The sequence below is a fragment of the Crocuta crocuta genome, unplaced genomic scaffold (genome assembly GCF_008692635.1).
Source record: "Crocuta crocuta isolate KB4526 unplaced genomic scaffold, BGI_CrCroc_1.0 scaffold367, whole genome shotgun sequence".
Taxonomy (NCBI): domain Eukaryota; kingdom Metazoa; phylum Chordata; class Mammalia; order Carnivora; family Hyaenidae; genus Crocuta; species Crocuta crocuta.
In genome coordinates, this window is record NW_027527936.1 from 5,949,869 (window position 1) to 5,955,972 (window position 6,104).

Consider the following 6,104-nt stretch of genomic DNA (forward strand, 5'->3'; position numbering starts at 1 on the left):
TCTAGGAAGAGGCTGCATTGAAATCCAGTTACCGTGGAAACCTGGCCTTACCAATCTTCAGTCCCTGAAGAAGGTCTGCCTTTATCTTTCAATTATTGGGACCCTATAGCTATTTACATAGATACAATGACTAGAGGCTTGACCCATTGCTTCTGGTGTGATAGTATCTCTTCCCCTTCCCCCTACAGCTACTTAAGGATTTGAGAGATTTAGGATCCCTAGGAGATAACTGATGAAGAGATGGGGATGTAATTACCTCACCCAACATCTAGGAGTCTTGCCCCACTCTTAGCCAAGATGGAGAATTGTGAAGGGACATGGACATTCAGGGCCAACCTTCCATGGATTGGCCCTCCCAGAAGCCTCTGAGGTTGGTAGAAGCATCCCTTCCTGTCTGGTGAGTGATGTCATTTCCTGTCAGGATGGAATAGACTTTCCTCTGTACCAGTCTCTTAGTGGTAATAGGTCAGTATATGGGTGTCTGATCCCCTGCTGCTAAGTGAGATAGTACCATTTATTCTCCGTTACTTACCATTACTTCTTGCTAGGGGGATCATATCACCCCTCCTGGTAGGAAAACTTCTCACTGTCAGATGTTTGTGCTTCTTTTCAGAAAGGTTATTACTTTTTAAATAGGTTGCTTTCATTTTGTTCTAGAGGGTCTCACTTCCTCTATGACCGCATTCTTATCTGATGCCGGTACTCCTACATCTGTGCTTTTAGGGAGGGAAATGCAGGGGCTTCTACCCACAAAAGTTTGTTTGGCCTGCCCTGCCACAGTCCCGTCTTACTTCTTCCCTGGGTTGCCCCCATTCTTGTGTCCTGGCTCCAAGTCAGTCTGCCAGGAGGTTCAGCCTTTGTGTCTCCACACCTTCTCAGTTTCCATTTCCACTTCTTTGGGGCCTCTGGCCTTTTATATGTAGATGAGTCCCCCATCCACCCCCCTCTCTACCCATTGCTGATGGGAATCAGAGGGAGAAGAAGCTTGAAGAGCTCTGGGCATGTACATAATTTCCAAAGAGAGGAGGTGTCTTCTCTGATCCCATGATCTCCTTCCCCCACCCTGCCCCGGACCTGCCACCATTTGGTCACAAGGACGCCTGCCAGAGGCTGAGACACAAGAAATCCCCTTGTCTGGGTTACAATGGGAGTGTGGGGGTGTGGCAGGGAAAGACAGAGGCTCTTTGGTCCTAGGGCCCACATCCTAGGATGGGGGAGAGATTGAGGGGAAGGCTGCTTTCCTTCCTCCCTTAGAGCAAGCCCGAGACCCCTGGGACCTGAGGACGGAGCAGGGGACTGGCTCTGGGCCTGGGTCCTAGGGCCCTTGTGAATTACAGCAAAGAAGGAATTCAAGGAAACTGCCAACCTGGGCCCAAGGAGGGAACAAGTGGCGGGGGGGAGGTGGCAGGAGGGGGGTGGTGTGTGAAAGGAGGGCTGTGGCTGATGTCAGAGAATGAATTCTTCGAGATTAACCCTATGAACCCCAGCTAACTGCCTATATGTTGGTCCTTGTCTTTCCTGGGGCCTGAAACTAATCATTGGAAGGCAAAAAGGAGAGAAAAGGTGATCCTTGCCTATTTGCTGTGCCTTCCCTCATGGAGGAGGAGCTTCCTCAAGTGCTAGAATAACTCCTGCGATTTCTCTACTTTTCATTCTATGCTGGAGAAGGGAAGAAGACAAGTTCATCTCCACTTCCCCTAAATTCCTCAAGTTTTCTTCTGCAGCTTCCACCCCAGTCCTTTTGGGGCAAAACATTCATTCCATAACTCTCCCCTAAGGACCCGCTCTTCTCCCATCCCCTCAAAGTGATCGAAATCTCTAAAGCATATTCTTATCCTTTCCTCCTTTGCTACTTACCAGCCCTTTCCTTAACACCTCTTCTGGCTTTGGGGCTCGCGACTTCTCTTTAGGCTGGCAATTCACATGGCCTTCTCCAATCCCTACTCTGTTGCCTTTTGTAGGTGCCTTGGGTAAACTACCTTTTCACTTGGAAGTTTGTGTTCCTTTTTGAGGCTTACTTGTTTGGTTAGGCTACAAACTTCTGAGCTGAGGAGGTTGTGCACCCTCTTGTGGCCATGATGTACCATAGCCAGGGGTAGCTGCCTAGAATCTCCAAGCTCAAGTACAGCTTTACAGAAAACCTGCCCTTCGGTGCACAAACAGGCCTAGAGAGGGCAGAGATTTGCCCAGTGTCACCCATTGCAGATCCATGGCAAGGCCTAGGTTAGAGAACCCAGATTCCTTGCTTGTCTTCCCACAGTGCCATCACTTGGCCAGACTGTTCCCCCACCCCACTCAGTCAACACCACCCAAAGAACAGAAAGCAATTTTTCCCTGTTTTAATATTTGGGTTCTTAATCCCACCCTAGAAAGGCAGCTCAGTGTTTGGAGAAACCGCTATAGGCTCTGAGGAAAGAGAACCTTGGACCTCGACTGGGTAAAAGCTGTATGAATCTGGACTGCAGACATAAAAAAAATCATCCTGCACAAGCCCTTTTCCTGGGGAGGGCCAGTAGGCCCAGACATTATGGAGGGAGAGCTCAGCATTTCAGACCCGGAGGTTAGAAGTGGGGTGGAGGTGGGGAGATTTGAGACTAGAAAATCCAGGTGGGTCCTGTGGAGTTGGGGAGCTCCGCAGGTCAGGGAGTGCAGTACAGTTGGATAGGCATAGCTGGACAAAGGCAGAGATGAGACTGCCTGGGGAAGCTGCAGAAACAATGCCCAGGAGGGTAAAGGGTAGTGCTGAGAAGATGAGTCCCAAGGAGGTATGAGACCTTGGAAGTGGGCGAGGGTAGAGCCTGCATGTAGGATGGGGGGGTCAGGTTGAGCATTGGACTGACTGGAAGCCCAGTGGCAGCCTAGATGAGAAATGCTTGGGGCTTGTAGCAGACAGGCTCACTGTGTGCGTGGCTCCGGACACTACTTGGTGTTCAGTGACACCCAGTGAACGCATGGAAGAATGAATGTGTATAAACCCACAAAGAGATATGACTTGTTTTTTAAAACGTAGGTAATTAGGTCATAGTAGGTATTTAAATATTATTCTATTTAATTCTTAGCATCCCTATAAATAATGCATTATTAACAATGTACTGTTGCTTAGATATTTGTCCAAGGTCAGACAGGTAATAAATCAACTAATAGGAACGTGGGTCAGTCTGGCTGCAGGGGCTTCCCAGAAGTCTCTGATTCCCCACTCCCAGTGTCACAGATGTTACTCCCCTAGGAGAACAGGTTATACTGCCTAGCAGCAGGGCCAGTATGCTAGTTTCCTACTGCTGCTATAGTGAATGATCACAAACTTACTGGCTTAAAACAACACAAATTTCGTGTACTACAGTTCTGGAGGTCAGAAGTCCAAAATCAGTTTCACTGGGCCAAATTAAAGTCAAGGTGTTGACTGGTCTGTATTCCTTCTGGAGACTCTAAGGGAGAATCCATTTCTTTGTCTTTTCTAGTTTCTAGAGTCTGCTTGCATTCCTTGGTTCATGGCCCTTTCCTCTATCTTCAAGGCAGCAGGATAGCATCTTCTCTCCTCTCTGACCTCTTCTTCCATTCACTCATCTTCTCTTTTTAATTTTCTCTTTTGAGGATTATGTTGTGATTACATATGCTTGTGATTATATTGGGCCCACAGGGATGATCTAGGATCATCTCCCCATATCCAGGTCCTTAATTTCACCTTCTCTTCAAAGTCCCTTTTGTCATAAAAGGTAAAATATTCATGGGTTTTGAGAATTAGAACATGAACATCTTTGGAGTAAGAACCATCATTCATCCTACCAAAGCAGAGATGGAGGGTGGACAGATGGTTGCACCCAGGCCCAGAATGAGCCTCTTTGCTTTGGCCAGCCTCCCTCAGCCTGGAGTGAAGTGATGGGAAGGTGGTGGCCAAGGGGAAGGCGGCCAGGTCCAGCCCCAAAGTCTGGAGAATGGCAAGTGCCTCTTGCATTATCACTACCAGGCAGAGCTGAGACTAACAGGAGAATTCTCAGTTTAGGGAATTTTCACGCTTGACACTCTCCTGGTGAACATGGTGGAAGGTTCCAGCAGGCTCTGTCTTTGACATTGCCTCTCTCTAGAACCATTCTGTGCAAGTCTGAAGATAATTACCAGCGAACAAGCCTGGGCTCTCTTTAGAAAGGATAGATTAACGAATCTCCTTTTTAAATTAGTATTTTTTATTCCTTAATAAGTTAAACCATGCTCCATAGCATGGTGAACTCATCCTCAGTTGGTATTAGGCCCCTTTATTGCTTTATTTTCTTCTTTTGATCTCTGATCCCTATTCTCATTCCTCTTCCTGACCTAGGCATATACTCTAATGTGTTTAGTATGTGTTTGGGTATGTTTGTATATTTAAAAAAAATAGATAATTGTACTCTTACATGTTTTAATATATATAAATGGTGTTCTTTTACAATAAGCTAACTCCCATAACACATTGCCCCATATTTCAGTGGTTTAACACAATAAAGATTTATTTTTCACTTACACAGGAGCACAGGTGTTCCTGCTTGGACAGCTCTCTTCGCCTGTCCATTTCAGGCCCCAACCTCCTTCCATTTTCAGTTGGTGATAGCCTGATTCTGAATCATAAAATTCCTGTTAACTTTTTAGCAAATTGTTTTAACATCCATTAATGACCATTTTATAAATTGGTTATTTCACTAGAGATTACAAAATGACACCTTTTCCAGTGATATTCTAAACATAAAAACTTTTTGACATCCTCTAGGATCATTTGGTTACCCTAAAATAAAGTTTATACTAGAATAGCAAGATGAATGCTTAAATCTCTTCCTTTATCTATCCCTTTTAAAGTAGTGAATTGATCCCCTAGGAACTTGGTGTTCGATGATTTTGCTTGGTTCTCTCTTTAAATTATTGTGAATTTGTAGCTTTTAATATATTTAATGTCTTTTAATCACTTGCAATTACTTTTTGTTTTATATCATATAAAATTTGAAGCACAGATGGAAGTAGAGAAAATAGTACAGTTGACCCTTGAATAATGGCATAGGTTAGGGGCACCGGCCCCTTGCACAGTTGAAAATCCACATATAACTTTTGACTAAAACTTAACTGCTAATAGTGTACTGTTGACTGGAAGCCTTAGTGATAATATAAGCAGTTGATTAATACATATTTTGTATGTTATATGTATTATATATTTTTCTTACAATAAAGCAAGCTAGAGAAAGAAAATGCTATTAAGAGAATCATAAGGAAGAGAAAATACATTTACAGTACTGTGTGTATTTGTAAAGACAAAATCCAGGTATAAGCGGACCTGCATAGCTCAAACCCGTGTTTCTCAAGGGTCAACTGTAAATACACCCACACACATACATATACATATATACACATATGCACAAACATACATATGGTGAAATACCTCATGAGTACATATTGATACATACGATTCAAATTCAAGATTAAAGAACTTTTACTCAATCTCTTGTCTAGCTTCTTTTTTCTGTACCAAGAACCCTGGTTTTCAGGGACACAGGTGATAATAGAATAATCCATAATCACTCATTTCTTGTATCTCCTACACAAAGCACTCTCAGAATAACCGTATTCTATCACTGCTATGATAACTGAAAACATTAAGGAAATATTTTGCAAAGGTGTTTTCCATTCTCTACCTCATTAAAAAAATTTGTATTTTTTTAATAATAAAAATAAATCTATATTTTCTCCTTCTTAGCCCTTATATAGTTTTAGTTCCGCAAGTAATCTTATAATATTCATCTCTAGTCTAAGTCATTCTACTAACTTTGGTTGTTTGAAGCTGATTTTCTTTTCCTTTTTTTAAGTTTATTTAATGTGTATGTGTGAGAGAGAGCATGAAGTGAGTAGGGGTAGAGGGATGGAGAGAGAGAATCCCAAGCAGGCTCTGTGTTGTCAGCAGGGCTTGAACTCATGAACCATGAATCATGGCCTGAATGGAAATCAAGAGTTGAACGCTCAACTGACTAAGCCACCTAAGTGCCCCTGTAGCTAATTTCTAGTTAGATTCCCCAGGAAGAGCACTTGACAACAATATTCTTCGAGATCTTGCATGTTAATAAGTTTGTGCCGTGTATACTTATAAAGTG